This window comes from Felis catus, chromosome B1 (assembly GCF_018350175.1).
Source record: "Felis catus isolate Fca126 chromosome B1, F.catus_Fca126_mat1.0, whole genome shotgun sequence".
NCBI lineage: Eukaryota > Metazoa > Chordata > Mammalia > Carnivora > Felidae > Felis > Felis catus.
Window position 1 is genome coordinate 127998403 of NC_058371.1, and position 17549 is coordinate 128015951.

Sequence of the window (17549 nt, forward strand, 5' to 3'; positions counted from 1 at the left end):
GTGTTGCACCTGAAGTTCCAAAATGTTACCTGTCTCAAATTTAATATCTAAGTGTCTCTCCTGCTGACCAGATTTAGTTTGTACTTGTAGACTTGAGGGCATATTCATTTAGCTTCTTGACCATTTTGCTGCCAAACAGACGCATGCCTGGCGTAGCATATTTTTCCCTTCTGTGAACTTAAAACTTACATATCTTTGTAAAAATGTAAATTAATTTCAGATCTTATGTGAAAAAGTTAGGAAGACTACAATAGAACATCTTTATTTATTTAATTTTTTTAATGTTATGTATTTTTGAGAGAAACGAAGAGATAGAGCCCGAGCAGGGGAGAGGCAGAGAGAGACACACACAGAATCTGAAACATGCTCCAGGCTCTGAGCTGTCAGCACAGACCCTGACACCGAGCTCCAACTCACCAACTGTGAAATCACAACCTAGGCCTAAGTCTGACGTTCAACCTACTGAGCCACCCAGGCTCCCCTAGAACATCTTGTATATACTAAATGAACTTCTTCAAGAAAGTGTTATGATAAAAGAAGTGTTATGGTAAAGAACACAGTAATATGGTAAAGTACACAGAAAGCATGAAAACAAAAATACTGTCTGCCATCATTTATGATAAAAGTTTGTTATTGCCATTTCACTAATATAAAATATGAACTAATAACATGTTGATAAAAGTAGGCATCTTTACTTCTTAATTACTATATATCCATAAATGGTAATAATTAGAATCCTATGTGGGCTATATTTGGTTATTTCTAACACTATGTGTTATACTCCCTAAGAATTAGTACCACTAGTGATTTACTGTTGCCGTGCTTGTTTGTACTAAATGTACATAAACCAGAAAGAAATTTTTTTTTGTAAAAAATAAAAAAAGGTATTTCTTTGCCAATACTTCTAAAAGCAGGCCTCTATTTACTGCCCAAGGTTATTTGATTTAGAGATAGTTGCGCATTAAGGTGGTAAGTTGGCAAAAGGAACCTTAGATGGAGCATGTTATTTACACAATATATTTCCCTCATGACACACCAGCCATTATTTTTCAGTCCAAGAATATCTGTATACATTTGTTGTACGGGAAAAGAGATATACATTCAATGTTGCCATAGCATTTGCTTTATAGTCACCCAACAATACAAAATATATGTGGTAAGGATACTACTTCAGTAACCATAGCAATACCTAACTACTTGCAGAAATAAATAACTATTATGTGTTGCACATTTCAAATGTTTTTGATAGCTACAGTTAAGTTGTTCTCCAGAATGGTGGTATCATTTTATAAAGGCCTTTCTAAATCTTTAGCAAAGTGGATTAGGGAGAGCAATTTAATGAAAATACCTGTATGAAAAACATGGTTCTTTCAAAAACATACCATTATTGTGTTACAAATGGAAACTGCATCTAGTTAGTACTATTTGGCATATTATAGACAATCAAAAATTATATGCTAGGTGGTTGAATAAATATAATAATGAAACAAAAAATAAACTTACATCTAAAGGAAAGCATAAGAGAAAGAATATCTACATTTTTTGGCATATTATGGATTAATATTCATGAGACAATGTTTGTACTCTATTTGTGCTGTATCAACTCTATCAGAAAGTGGCATAAAATGAATAAGTTAAACAAGTCTTCACAAAACGTGTACTCTTAAGCATCAGGCAGAGTAGACCATCCTCCATTTTTAAAATTTCTCCCATGGGGCGCCTGGGTGGCGCAGTCGGTTAAGTGTCCGACTTCAGCCAGGTCATGATCTCGCGGTCTACGAGTTCGAGCCCCGCGTCGGGCTCTGGGCTGATGGCTCAGAGCCTGGAGCCTGTTTCCGATTCTGTGTCTCCCTCTCTCTCTGCCCCTCCCCCGTTCATGCTCTGTCTCTCTGTGTCCCAAAAATAAATAAACGTTGAAAAAAAATTAAAAAAATAAAATAAAATAAAATTTCTCCCAGAACACCACTCCCTGCTACCTTGACAAAATCTTAATAGTCTCTTACCTCTCAGCTGCATCGTTCAATGAAATCTTTGTTGCCTATTGATTCTGCTCAAAACTTTCAGAGATATTTTTTTAAGTTAAATGAAATTATGTAATTCAAATACTTAATTACCATCGTTGGCTCAAATTTAGTGGCTCTCAATCTCCATGGACATCATAATCATCTAAAAATCATTACAAAAGTATGAATACAAACTGCTGGCACCTCAGACCTGCTTAGTAGGTTCTCTGGGGGTGCAGGGTTCTGTAATTTAAAGATCTTCCCAGGTGATTCTGATAAATCCATGAGCATATACTCTTCATCCTAAATCACTGGACATACAATGAATTCTATCTGCTCAAGCATTGCCATCAAAGGTCTTTCTGAAAAAGTCAAAATGAGTATTTCCATATTATCTATCCTATATTACATTAGTACTAACTTTCTCACTACAGCCTGAGTATGGCTTATCCTTCTACAGTCTTAAACCTAGAAATCCCTCCTTATTTCCTCTTCCTTAGCAATTACTGGCTTTCCTAAATTATCACATCTTCTCTGTGAGGGTCTTCTTTAATTCCTCCCAGATGGGAGTGAGTATCTAAGGCTCATATGTGTTCCAAGCTTTTGTTGTTTCTTTTAATTTGGCAATTATCAACTTGTATAATCATAATTTATTTTTTGAAAGTGACATTTTATTGGAAAATAAATTGAAAAAGTGAAGATACATTTTTTTTTCAAATTACTGTTTCTTCTACATAGCGTAGGATTAAAATCCTAATTTCCAAAATTACAATGTTTAGTGTAAAGTTTAGATAATCTGAGTATATATGAAGACTTCTTTTTTTCATTAGGATTTTAATATTATAGTTGATGTTGACAATAGGTTGCTACTTTCTATGATACATATATGTGTGTATGTGTGTGTGCATATGTGTTCATGTATATTCTTAAGAGTTTATATTGAGAGGCACCTGGATGGCTTCAGTGAATTAAGCCTCCAACTTCGGCTCAGGTCCTGATCTCATAGTTCATGGGTTGGAGCCCTGTGTCAGGCTCTGTGCTTGCAGCGCAAAGCCTGCTTGGTATTCTCTCTCTCTCTGTCTCTCTCTGTCTCTCTCTCTGTCTCTCTCGCTGTCTCTTTCTCTCTGCCCCTCATCCACTCACACACTCTCTCTCTTTCATAAATAAATAAGCACTTAAGAAAAAAAAAAGTTTACTTTGAGTATAAACTGGAAAATTAAAGTGTAAAATATCTGGGACACGTGGGTGGCTCAGTTGGTTAAGTGTTGACTTTGGCTCAGGTCATGATCTCATGGTTTATGAGTTCAAGCCCTGCATGGGGCTCTGTGCTGACAGTTCAGAGCCTGGAGCCTACTCAGATTCTGTGTCTCCCTCTCTCTGCTCCGCTCAAGCACGCTCTCTCTCTGTCTCCCTCTCTCTCTCTCTCTCAAAAATAAACATTAAAAGAAATTAAAAAAAATATTTAAGACTAGTACAGGCCTGGCTACTATTGAGTATAGACCATTCAGTCTGGGGATGTATAGAGAGGCACGCATGAATGCCAAATGACAAAAATTAAATCAAATAGTGTAGAAATATTTCCATCAACGTGACTGTTTAAAGGCACCAATACCAGTCTAAGTGAATTCAAATTTATTTTAAATCTTAAAACATGTCAAAAGGTTCTACACAACTATTTCAGAACTCTTTGGAAATATACACAGTATTTACTTTATACTTAAAAAGTATAACAAAAAGTGATAAAAGCAAAGTACTGAGGGCTTCTAGGTGCTTAAAAAATCTTAGCAGGTAATTATACTGTATTATCTCATATGCTTGGCTCTTTGATTAGGCTATAAGTTACATACAGAGTGTATGATCTATTGATGTTTTAAATATTGGAAATAATGCTTTAAAACACAAATGCTCAAATAATGAATGCTAAAAAATGGAGGTATTTGTGATTAATATTAAAGTTGTCACTATATAAACCTCAATATGCTCTGGATTTCCATATAGGACATTTTCACCTTTAAAATATTAAAGGGGCACCTTTAATATAGGGGCGCCTGGGTTGCTCAGTCAATTGAGCGTCTTCGGCTCAGGTCGTGATCTCATGGTTTGTGAGTTCAAGCCCTGCATCAGGCTCTGTGTTGACAGCTCAGAGCCTGGAGCCTGCTTCAGATTCTATGTCTCCCTCTCTCTCTGCCCCTCCCCACTCATGTTCTGTCTGTCTCTCTCTCTCTCAAAAATAAAAACATTAAAAAAATGTAAGTAATAAAGCTAATGTCACATTACAATGACCAACCATCCAGGTTTTCCTGACACTAAAGAGCTTCCCAGAGTGCAAAAATTTCAGTCCTAAAATTGAGACAGTATCAGGCAAAACTGGGAAAGTTAATCATACTTTTAAAATCAAATTTAATTTAACATTTTAAAATTAAAGCCATATTAATCAGGGTTTGTATTACCTGTAAGAGCTTTTTTTTTTTACTATATATATATATATATATATATATGTGTGTGTATATATACACACACATATATTTAGGTTGAGTTGTTTTTCTTCCAATTATTAAAAAAATTGATTTCACATCTGATGGAAGGTGATTATAATGGAATAGCTATAATCTAAATGTAAAAAAAAGTGGTATTTTATTTCAGTTATATATTAGAGTAAGCTCCTCCTATGCTAAAATACTTGGATAAAATTGGGTCTGTTAAAGCATTGTCTAAAGAAAACAAAAAGTGACTAGATTTCATTATATGATTTTTCTTTGGTTTTATTATAATATAGATTTAATTTACTCTGGGGTTTGTTTAAATCTAAGGTTTCTATAAATTACTAGATTAGAATAATCTTTACTTAAAAATAAACAATTATTTTAAGGATAATTTAGGTCAGGTCAATCTTTTCAAGCTGTATTTTGAGAATGAACATATACTTAAAAGTCTCCCAGATATACTAAAACCAGAATAATTTTGCAGGAAATTAAATAATGACCCAGTAACTCCACTAGTCGTTATTTTCCCAAAGAAAACAAAAAAACTAATGTGAAAATATATATGCACCTCTATGTTTATTGCAGTACTATTTACAATAGCCAAGTTATGGAAGCAACATAAGTGTCCATCAATAGATGGATACATTAAGAAGAATTAAGAATTAAGAATGAATTAAGAAGACAGGGTACATATGGGAATAGGAGATAGAGGCTTCCAGTTATGGACTGAATAGTTCATGGTAAAAAAAGGTACAGCATAGTGAATATAGTTGATGGTATTATGATAGTGCTGAATGGAGACAAACAGTAGCTACACTTGTGATGAGCATAATATATAAATTTGTTCAATCACTATATTATACACTTGAAAATAATGTAACATGTTTAAAATAAAATGTTTTTAAAAGAAAATTTAATAATCAATTCCTGTGAATTTACAATCTTTTAATTACTTAAAATGAATCTGTTTATTACATTTATCAATTTAATGACTATTTCTACCCATATTCTCAATTATATTGAAAAAATACTTAATGAGGATAAAGATGGCCTCAAAAATGCCTAACAAATTAAAGATGAAGCACATGTAGCCACTGCAGAATTAAGACAACACCAGAATTCTGTCAATACACTAAGAGAAATATCTATTTATAAACTATTGTTTTGGGCAGAGATTGATTTAAATCACAAGTTAAATTAGATATTTTATACTTGTATTTCATTACTGTCTTGAAGAATTAGCCTATATCATATTGTTTTGAATAAGATATTATAACCAATTATGCTAGCTTTATTTTCTTTGTTTTTTTAATAGACACAGTTTTGATGCTAATATTTTTTTCAAATAAAGTTCTATCTTGCCTGAGTATCTTTTGTAATACTAAAATATGTTTTAGAAATTGGTCGTTTGTTAACAATGGTCATTGCTTTAGTAGCTCATGAAATAATATGAGCTTTAATTTTAATTTGTTTACTTTAAGTTTAACCTTTAACCTTAATTTCTACCTGTTTTTCAGCAGTTAGCACAGTGTTCTCATAGCATGCACTCAGTGGATGTTTACATTATGAATACACAAATTTTTATTAAAATATTTCGTGATATAATTCACTCAATATAACTATACTGAGTAATTTTACATGAGAAAAGACACTAGCTGTTATCCATAATGAATATTTTAAAAAAATGTTTATGTATTTATTTTTGAGAGCAATAGAGAGACAGCAGGGGAGGGGCAGAGAGAGAGAGAGAGAGAGAGAGAGAGAGAGAGAGAGAGAGAGACAGGAATCCCAAGCGGGCCCCATAGCTGTCAGTGCAGAACCCAAAGTGGGGCTCAAACCCATGAACCCTCAGATCATGACCTGGGCTGAAACCAAGAATCAGACGTTTAACTTACTGAGCCACCCAGGTGACTGGGACTTTAGTCACCACATCATCAGCATCCTGGTAATATTCCATGAATCCCATGATATTTTCTGCTGTTGGGCATGACGGATCCTATCCAGTGATTGATCACCTGTTGGGTCCCAGAACTCAGGACCAATTCCACAAAGTCACATGGAATGGGCTAAGATACAGCTTCTCTGTGGGTTTTAATTAGGATAACACAGTGTGATCAATGCAGTCTCCTTCATATAACCAGTGTTACCTATACGATTTCCCATAATTAACATCATAATTTTGACATTCTATTTTCCCTAAGTCCATCACGTAGGACACATTTCTGTTATTTCATGAATTATACCAAAGCAATCAGCATTAACCAAAGGTCAATTGCCAAATATATTTGGTTTGTTAGACTATAACACACATTAAGCTTATTAGAAACTTATTTAAACAAAATTAAATCGTACTAGGATGTTTCTTTAATGGTTATCACAATAAGAAAGAAAACAATAATAAGAGTTTTGTTCCTCTATTCTTTATTTACTCATTCTCCTTACTCTTCTTTAGCATTCAATATATAGTTCTAGATAAAATAATAAAAATTAATGCCACATCAGACTGAAGCTACTAAATTTATTCAGCAAACTATTTTCTGAACAAAACCAAACCAAAAACATGTTTATCAGAAATGTCAATTAAAGAAACAAAACCTATCATTATTAATAAATTGAAATATAAAATATATCTTGCTACAGGCTGCATTTTGAGAGATGTATTTCATACATATTAGAAAAGATTTTGAAAATACAAGAAAATCAATAAACAATGCTACAAAGCAATTATAAATCAAGGCATAAATGATATTATGTAGGCATAAGAACACTTATCCAAGTTGGAAAATACTTCAATATGGGAGCAATTTTTTTTTTTTAATGTTCCTTCACTTTTGAGACAGACAGAGAGAGACAGAGTCCAAGCATGGGAGGGGCAGAGAAAGAGGGAGACGCAGAATCTGAAGCAGGCTCCAGGCTCTCAGCTGTCAGCACAGAGCTTGATGTGGGGTTCAAACTAACAAACCGTGAGGTCACGACATTGGCCAAAGTCAGACTCAACCTACCGAGCCTCGCAGGTGCCCTGGAGCAATTGTTTTTGAAGTAGGTAAGTCAAAATGAGAAATTCCAGAAAAAATACATTTCTTTTTTGAAGTCAAATTTTGACTAAAATTTTTTGTTGTTCAGTTGCTCACATTGGTTTACAAAAGAGTTGCATTAAACAAAATAGACCTAAACTATAACAGGAGATATTTAGTTATATAATACAAGATTTGTATCAGTGAATATGGCTGAACAGCAGAAAAGAATATTGATCTAATAGGAGGTAAAAGTCTTCTCTGTTTACCTTTTTAAATTTTTTTTAAGTTTATTTTGAGAGAGAGAGAGAGCATGCGCGTGCTAGTGAGCAAATAGGGGAGGGGCAGAAAGAGAGGGAGGGAGAGAGAGAATTCCAAGCAGGCTCTGCACTGTCAGCGTACTTGAAAACAGGGCTCGAACCCACAAACCATGAGATCATGACCTGAGCCAAAATCAAAAGCCCCGATGTCTAAACAACTGTGCCACCCAGGAGTCTTTGCCTTTTTAACTTTTAAAAATTTTTATTATTTTATATGTAAGAGGGTTAGGATTCCAATAATAGAAAAAAAAATAAACTATCAAAATTTCTCCTATGCTTTTATGTTCAGGATATTTAAGGTAACTATAGGACATACACTGTATGACATATTTAAGAGGATTTTGTTTTTCTCTTATTATTTGTACAATAATAATTCAAGACAACCTGCAAGGATAGTCCACATCAAATAACAACAACAACAAAAATATGGGGTGCCTGGGTGGCTCGGTCGGTTGAGCAACCAACTTCAGCTCAGGTCATTATCTCGAGGTCTGTGAGTTCAAGCCCCAAGTTGGGCTCTGTGCTGATAGCTCAGAGCCTGGAGCCTGCTTCTGATTCTGTGTATCCCTCTCTCTCTGCCCCTCCCCAGCTCATGCTCTGTCTCTCTCTCTGTCAAAAATAAATAAACATTAAAAAAAATCTTTTTAATATAACAAATTTCATTTATTTCTAACTGTCATTTTATACAACAAGCACTGTATCCTATGACATGTCACAAATATATCAAGATAAAAATGGGTAAGATGATAATGCTTTCTCTCCTTTCCTCTTGGATCGTGAAGAGGAAGCAAAACCAACCAACAGCAATTGTTGAGGCACCCATATGTCTTTTCTTATCCTGCAGCTAGATCCCAAATAACAAAGAAGTAAACAAAAGGAGAAAGGTCAACTTAAAGATGAAGGAATGAATGTGTCATAGGATACTTAAAATATTTTGAGAGAGAAAAATCAAGAAGACTTTATAAAGCAGGATTTAACTAAAAATGGATAAAAGATCACTAGGACAGTTTGATGGTATTCCAAGAGATAGCAGACACCGTTTATAGAAACCAGTGGTCAAGTTGTCCTCAGTGAGTGGTGTGCAGAAAGGTTGGGACAATAAATATGCACTTTTACTCTTTATAATAAGGGAAGAATGAAGATCTTGCTCTTTCTTGTACTTAACTGATTTTTATCTGATGTTTTATTTTTTATTTATATTTTAAATGTTCATTTATTTATTTTTGAGGAAAAGAGAGAGAAAGACAGAAGAAGCAGGGGTGCAGGGGCAGAGAGAGAGGGAGAGAGAATCCCAAGCATGTTCCACGGTGTCAGCATAGAGTCCGGTCCTGGGCTCAAACTTACAAACAAGGGAGCTGAAATAAGGAATTGGATGCTTAACCAACAAAGCCACCCAGGTGCCCCTTTATCTGATTTTTTAAAATAATATTCTGAGGGAAATGAATTGGATAAAATGATTTGGAACAAACAAATGGGACACAGATTGGCCGAGGATAATGAAGTTTGGCTCATTTAAGGAAGTGGTATAAACAAGATCAATTAAAAAAAAAAACACCTTCCTGTTCCTTCAGAGCAAACAAGATGGTATGTTATAGAGTAGTAATTCATAAACTTTTATGTATCTATTGATGAAACACGTAAGAATCATAGCATGCAAATTCTCATTGAGTAGATCTGGTGTGGGGCCTGACATTCTGCATTTCTAACAAACTCCATGGGGAAGCCAGGCTACTAGTTCAAGGCCAACACTCTGAGTAGTAAAATTGTACAGTTAAAGTTAATCTAAGTCATAAAGAACACAAAAATACCAGGGAACTTTGTTCTGGGATAAGATTCAATGTCCCACACATTTCTTTTTGGGGGGTGGGTAGGTATCTATGCAGTTTAGAAATTAAAAGGACACACAGACCAAGAGAGCTTTATCAAGCCACCTTAGTTGAGGAAGATTAAAGTGTGGATGTGAGAAGCAGGAAAAAGTGTTTCAAGCAAGGTTCCTAAGACCCAGCTTCTCAACTGGCTTTGAGTTCAACTCAGAAATGGCAGAATTCTTAGAAAAGTTTAAAAATTATCTTAGGACTGAGTGAAGTGTGCTCCCCACAGGCACAAACATCCAAGTGTAGCAAGAACACTAGCAAAGCCTTTGTCTTTAATTAAAAGCCCAGTGCAAGGGGGGCCCCAGGTTTATTTTTGCCCAAACCAAAAGAATAATCAATTTGCCATTAAAAAAATAGTTCTTTATTTAGGAAAAACAAATTTCTTAGTTAGGACTGTTTATTTTTTTGTCATATTTACTTTGATTAAAGATAGCTGATATGTATTTGAAAACACATCATTAATCTGTCCCTGTAAGTCTTGTACACGAATTAACTTTTTAGTTCTTTTATTTTTTTAACTTTATTTGAGAGTGAGAGAGAACAAGCATGAGTGGGGGAAGGGCAGAGAGAGAGCGAGAGCGAGAGCGAGAGAGAGAGAGAGAGAGAGAGAGAGAGAGAGAGAGAGAGAATCTAAAGTAGGCTCCATGCTGTCAGCACAGAGCCAATTCGGTGCTCCATCTCATGAACCCTGAGATCATGCCCTGAGCTGAAATCCAAGACTGATGCTTCATCAACTGAGCCATCCACCACCCCTGAATTGACTTTTTAAAACCTTCATCCACTTTTTCTACCAATTTGTCAATGGAGAAAACTAAGAATTAGTATTTATGACTTGATTAACGTAGCACAAAAACTTAGTTGGCTCATAGCCAAATTAGTCTGTTAATAATTTAACATTAAAAGAGACTGGTTCACAGTTTATCTGAAATCCCCATTGCAAGCCCTGGGGGAAAATTCTGATTGTTTAAGCAATGAAAACTTGTAGCAGCTATATGAATTCCTTGAGTTATTAAATGATCAAGTCAAATTTCAGAGATTAGTTTTAGATCTGTACTGTTTTACATTGTAGCCACTAACCCTGTGTGCCTCCTTAAATTTATATTAATTAAAATTAAATGTAAGAAAAATTAACTTCTTTAATCAAGTGAGCCACATTTCAAGTATTTAGTAGCAATATGTGGCTTGTGGCTACCATATCAAACAGTGTACTATTCCACATGCACGTTTCCAACATTACAGAAAATCCTGTTGGAAAAATCAATCCCATTTTAATATTGACAGATCTCTTATGCATTTGTTAATTTTCAAACCATTTAGTATATTACCTAACTTTATTCTCACAACCATCATATTAAAAATACAAGACTTACTATTACAATATTATATAAGGTTAGCCATGCTTTTTTTTTTTTTTTTAAAGCCAAGCTGTAGTTAAAGATCTGGGAAGCTCAAATCTGTGTAACTTGTGTAACTAATTTATTCAGTGGGATTCAAAATTCATTTCTATCTTTGTGTTGGGTGATCAAGTTTTGAATTTGAACAGTATTAGCTTTCAATAGTCTACTTTATCATCTAATATGATTTGCTGTACCAAGGAAATTTTGTGTCTTTAGACAAAATAAATAAAATTCTTCAATTAAGTTGGAATATTAGGAAAAGCTCTATATGACATAGATTTTGAATAAATGCCATGGGCACTTAGCTCAGTATTAAAAAAAGAATAACACCTGTGTGTTTATGTTGATGTAGCAAAGCACCACCTTAAATTTTTCAAGCAACAATTTTAAAAGCTGTCACATTTTTACACAGTAAAACTAAATTAACATGATCTACTGTAGTATTTCTTTCCACCAGAATTCATGCTAGAGTCATAAAGCTTTATGGACCACTCACCTCAATTGATATGTTTACAAGATGAAGCCTCTCTACACCTTCATTAATCTAAAATTCCTTTAGTATAATTCATAAATACCCACTTTCTTTCACTCTGTTCACTGACACTGGTACTCTTGGGTTTGACCTTCATTTCCTAATCTGTTTATCTCTTGAAGTTTTATAACCTGTTACTTTGTCGTGACTAATTATAAACAGCATGATTTTTGAGATTTTGCCTAATTATAATTTTCCTTGAATTGCTTTCTCCTTCTTTCCTACGTACTTTCATGATTACTTTGTATTAGAAACTATGCTACTATATCCATGTGCTTTATGCTCTGGTTGGTAAATGCACGTGTATAATTTTGTGGCAAAAATAAATACTAACGTCCAATCTCACAAGTGTTCTTTTAAAATTTTTTTTTCAACGTTTATTTATTTTTGGGACAGAGAGAGACAGAGCATGAACGGGGGAGGGGCAGAGAGAGAGGGAGACACAGAATCGGAAACAGGCTCCAGGCTCTGAGCCATCAGCCCAGAGCCCGACGTGGGGCTCGAACTCACGGACCGCAAGATCGTGACCTGGCTGAAGTCGGACGCTTAACCAACTGCGCCACCCAGGCGCCCCTTAATCTCACAGTGTTCTACTAAAACCAGGATGTTCCACATTAAGTTATTAAATCAATAATAACTGTTAGTGTGAAACAAATGTCAAGGCAGTATTTAAATTTAGTGAAAAAAGACATTAGGGTTATTTCCATCTCTAGTATAATATACATAATTACAAAGTAATATATTGAAACTTAAAATGAGTACATGGGAAGTAAAATAGTATGTGATTTTTTTGAACGAAGTAAAGCTTTACTTTATATATTACTGTTATATTTAATTTAATTGAATATGTATTTATTCCAGTTCAAGGAATAATGCTAAGAACTAAAAATAATGAAGCCACAGTTGCTGCCATCACGTAGGTTAAGAGAAAAAGATAAGTGCTTGAAGAAAGATTTTATGAGGAAGATGATTTTAGAGCCTTGAATGATGGTAGGAGATTCTAAGGGGAGAATGAATTCATTTTGAGAGAGAAAATAAATATAAGGCACAGAGAGTATAAAAGACAGAGCATTTGGGGGGAACAGGAAATAGGCAGATTTAGATAGCTCGTAGGATGTGTGAGAAAATAATAAACGATGGAACTAAAAGTGTAGGTTAGGGTCAGGTCACAGAAGATCATGAATGTCAGGCAAAGCAATGTGTACTTAATGCTATAGAAAATAGAAAACTTTACTTGTTTTCTTTTTTATTATTACTTTGATGTGCAGTTGGAATGATGCCAGATATGCTGTAAGTTTTATGTAAGCACATCAGAGCAGGTAGAGACTGAAGAGATGGAATCGATAATTTAAGTCTTTGTCTGTGAGGAGTACCCGGCTGACTCTGTGCTAAGACGTGGAACCCTTGATCTGGAGTTCATGAGTTTGAGTCCCATGTTGGGTGTAGCGATTACTTAATAAAAATAAAACTTAAAAAAAAGAATGTTTCTGCGGGATTGCGGGGTGTAATCAGGGATAGAACTGTGTGCATGGGAGTTTGAAAGGATGTTAGAGACATTGCAGACTCTTATCTAGTACATGGGTCCTATGTGAAAGAATGTTAAAGGTGAAGAAAAGGGAGAGGTTAGTGACACCTCTGGGTTTCAGAGCCTATGTAACTAAGGGAAGATAGTGCTGTTCACAGAAATAAGAGAAGAAACTGGATTGAGGTGAATGGGGAGGACGGCTGAAGAGAAGTAGAAGAGGGGAAAAAGTTGTGAAGAGGCTGTCCTGGCAAAGCCAGGCATTTTCCTCTTCAACAGATCTTTCCCCACCACCCTGCATTTGTTTTAAGCGTCCAATGTCCTTGTTCCATCCTCTGAGCACTTTGAGGGATGGTGATGCAGCATCTCATTCAAATTTTATTTCTAGTGTTTTGATTCTTGCCTGGCACTTAATCGTTTCCTTTTAACAATTCAATGAACATTTGAGGCACAATCTGCCTCAAATAAAAATAGTGTGCCATATTAAAAATTTTTATATTTAGTTTTCTGGTTGATGGAGAGAAACTTTTATAGTAAATCAAGAATCAGAATTGACTGAGGTTGAACACAGGTCTAAATTTCTTCCCCTAAAATAAATCTTCTTGTTTTTAAAGGCTTGAAATTTAACATTTTGAAATTTGCTCCCATGGGTTACTCCTGGTGAAAAATGTAGGTACGTCATTGAAGAGGCAAACAGACATCCTTGTCTTTATGTGTGAGACCAAGTTTAACAAAGAGAAAGGTATAGAAGGGAGGTAAGAAAAAAAGGTGATAAAAAGAAAAATCTAGGAATATTGCAGATTAATTTACCTACTTCACAGTTTTATATAAAGCTAAATTCCCCAAAACATCTTCCTGAGACCATGTTGTTAATTCAAACTTCCAATAATTTTTTTTAATGCTAAGCAACCTTGGGGCACCTGGGTGGCTCAGTTGGTTAAGCCTCTGACTTCGGCCTAGGTCATGAATCTCGCCATTCCTGAATTGTAGCCCCGGGTCCGAGTCGGGCTCTGTGCTGACAGATCAGAGCCTGGAGCCTGTTTCAGATTCTGCATCTCCCTGTCTCTCTCTCTGCCCCTCCTCCACTCACACTCTGTCTCTCTCAAAAATAAATAAACATTAAAAAATAAATAAATAAAAGCTAAGTAACCTTTCCTGCCCTTAACTTCCTGCAGTCCATTCTCAGCAGGGCAACTAGAGCAAACCTGTTAAAATAAGTCATTTTGTGTCTCTACTCCAAACCTGTTAGAGGTTCCCATCTAAAGCAGAATTAAAGTTGGCAATGACTTGTAATGCCCTCCTGCTCCTGTCCTTAACCTCCCGCTACTTTCTTCCTGGTTTATTAGTCTCCAAACACATTAGCTTCAGCTGGTCCTAAGTCATTAGCACATTCCCAAATTTAGGTTCCCTGTACCCCATCCCTAAAACACTACTCTCCTCCACAGCTTCTTGCCTAATTCCCTCACCTCTTGCAAGTCTATTCAAGCACACCTACCTCACTAGAACTAACTGCAACCCCCTCTCCCACATGTTGCAATCTGTCTACCCTGTTGTTTCTTTATGGCATTTAGCATCTTCCAGCAGTTTATAAAATTCAATTATTCATCGCTTTATCACTTTCTTTCTCATCCTCCTTCACTAAGGTAGGGATAGTTCTTATTTTTGCTTTATTGTTGTTGTTGATTACTTATATATTTCCAGCACCTAGCACTATCTCAGACACAATATGAATGTGCAATGAATGTTTTGCTGAATAAGTGAATGAATGAAATGTCTTTTACAAAAACTCTATTGATGGCTTACATTTTGCCCAGTAGTGTCCAACTCTTCTTTTTCCCCTTGTTGTTTGGTTTTCTGTCTGAAGATCACAGTAATCTGCCCTTTGGTAAAAATCAATCAACCAACATAGCAAACTTCGTAAAATAAATGTTGATGATTAAATCAGCAGGTGCATCCTTACAGTGGCTTAGGAAATGTGGATTCCTACTTAGTAGCAGAAAGCATGGGATTGAGCCTCACTTGCATCAAAGTACAGCTCAAGACTGATTTTAGTTCTCAGAAATTCAACGACCTGTGACAATGATTCAGGACGCTGCCTCAGACTATCCCTTGTTGGAAACCTGTGTATCAGTGAATACCTCCTAAGATAATGAACAGCAAATTAAAACAAAAAGAAATTGAACTAAATAAAACAAACAAAAGAAACCTGGAGAGAAGACAAAAGAAAGAAAGAAAGAAAGAAAGAAAGAAAGAAAGAAAGAAAGAAAGAGAAAGAAGAAAGGGAAAGAAGGTTTATAAACATGAGAAAAATGTGAATTAAAAGTAATTTGTAATTATAAAAGTGTCTATAGATTTATACAGAATAGATTATTCTTGTTATTAATATTAGCATGTTTGACCATTTGGCATAATTGAATTCACAATTTTCTTCTTTTCAACACAGTGCTGTGTTAAACAGAAACAGAAACAGTCATCTCTTCTATGAAACTCCAATACTAAATTTTGATTCTGGAGGCTCTTTAATACATTTCTATTTATACAATTAAATTTCCTGCTTTATAAAGATACAATGAAATGATATGTGGTGTAAAACTCTGTAATTGGAAAAATGTTGTATGAAGAGATTATTATTATTAATTTTTTTACATACATTTCTTCTAATCACCTTCACTGTATCAGATTTAGGGTAGAAAAATACTGGGAAAACAGCTTTCAAGTAACCATGCCCATCTCCCATTGAAACCTGTTAGGGGTTACACGTGAGCATAAAAGGATAATATTTGGCCCATAATGTGTTCAAGATCTAATTTACTGTACACTGAAAGCAGTACATTAGTAATAATAGTCAAAATTGAATCTCAGAGGGTTGGTAATTTTGCTGAAGCATCCGGAATTTTTCTTATCTGAACTACCCAAACTTTTAAAAGCTCTTCCTTTTTTCTCTCCCCCTCTGCAATCATCCAATTAAAAGAATTTTTCCCCTGCTGTAGAACAGTGGAAATTCAGCTTTATGCTACATTTAACAGCTCAGGGGTTTAAGCTAATAAAAAGTAGCCTTCGAAAACACAAGCGCATACACTAGTGCATGTTCAGTGGTGACATGTAGTATCTTTCATTATCATTAAGACAAAATAAAATTGTACTTCATGGTTTGCTGCTTTTAAAAAATGCTGGGAAAAAATAATGCTTTCTGTTTCAAGTCTGTCACATAGCTAGATCTCATATGTGGTTTAAAAAAAGGATGCATAACTTTATCCCATTGTTTTGATAATTTAAAACTTTCAGAGATTAAATGTTTATGTTCTCGTTGGGGAGCGGGGGGCTATGAGGAAGAAAGAATGGATAGTCATCTTTTTATTTACTGTAATTTGATTTTTTTTTAATGTTGCCAGGGCACTGATTCATCCTATGTGTACTAAACTATACAATCAAGGAGTAATCATTAAAATATATGAAAAATAAATGTGATACATGTGTGGACTTGAATTATTGTGCTTTGATATATATATGACATATAAATTTTATTGTTCTAATCTACAAAGATTTTCGAAACAGTGAATACCAAAACCAAGAGAAAATGTAACTCTGTACTTGTAAACTCTTCCTGAGCTGGAAAAATATATAAGCTTGCTTAGCCAAATTTGTTGGCCTCTTAAATCTTCTTAGGCTCTGCTCATGACTGTTGCACTCTATCACTATGTGATCTTAGGAGAATAATCATTTAATTTCTTTGTGGCCTTTTTCCCAGTTTCCCATTTCAAGTGAACTGCTATCTGCGTGTACAATATTTAGGGCCCTAGCTAATGAGGTTTGATTTAACTTCCTTTTTTCATTGTGTTCCAGCAACAGCTCCTAAGAGGTAATATGTTTCCTCTGCAGTTATGCACTCAAGTGACTTTCCCAAATTAGGGAAGACCAATGCTCCAAGCCCAAATTTGAAATGAAAGGTTTTGTGTGTAAAATTACTACTCTTCAACATGACTAAGAAAAACTATAGCATCCAGGTAATAGGACTCTTTCTGGAAGGACCATAGAAATATTCTGAAATAAGGTGGGATGGTAAAAAGAGGAAATACAGTTTGATTTAAAAATGGACTCCTATTTATTCTGAATTTCTTTATCATGCAACCTTAGCCTTTTCCCCCTGAAATACATTCCTTATAGGATTTAGAATAGCTTATACACAAAACATAGGCCTAAAGTCTGACTTATGTTAAGAAGATAGTTGTTTTTCATTAATTTTTAGGTTATTTCAGAAAAGTAAGGGGAGGGTTTGGCGGGAAAGAACAGGGAAGGCGGCTACTGTCCGTTCAGCACCATTTGAGGCAGGTAAAGAAGTTTAAGATTACGTGATTTAATTCCAGTAATAATTTTTGAAGCAGGTAAACATTAGCATCTCCATTA

The 17549-nt window shown here is 34.9% G+C and overlaps 1 protein-coding gene and 1 long non-coding RNA gene across 4 annotated transcripts in view; one reads left to right on the top strand and one right to left on the bottom strand.

Moving 5' to 3' along the window:
* Positions 1-17549, bottom strand: part of GRID2 (glutamate ionotropic receptor delta type subunit 2) — a 1434457-nt gene that overhangs the window by 822564 nt on the left and 594344 nt on the right. The gene's annotated exons all lie outside the window — the stretch shown is intronic.
* LOC109499068 overlaps positions 1-17549 on the top strand; it is a 68599-nt gene that overhangs the window by 17443 nt on the left and 33607 nt on the right. The window lies entirely within an intron of this gene.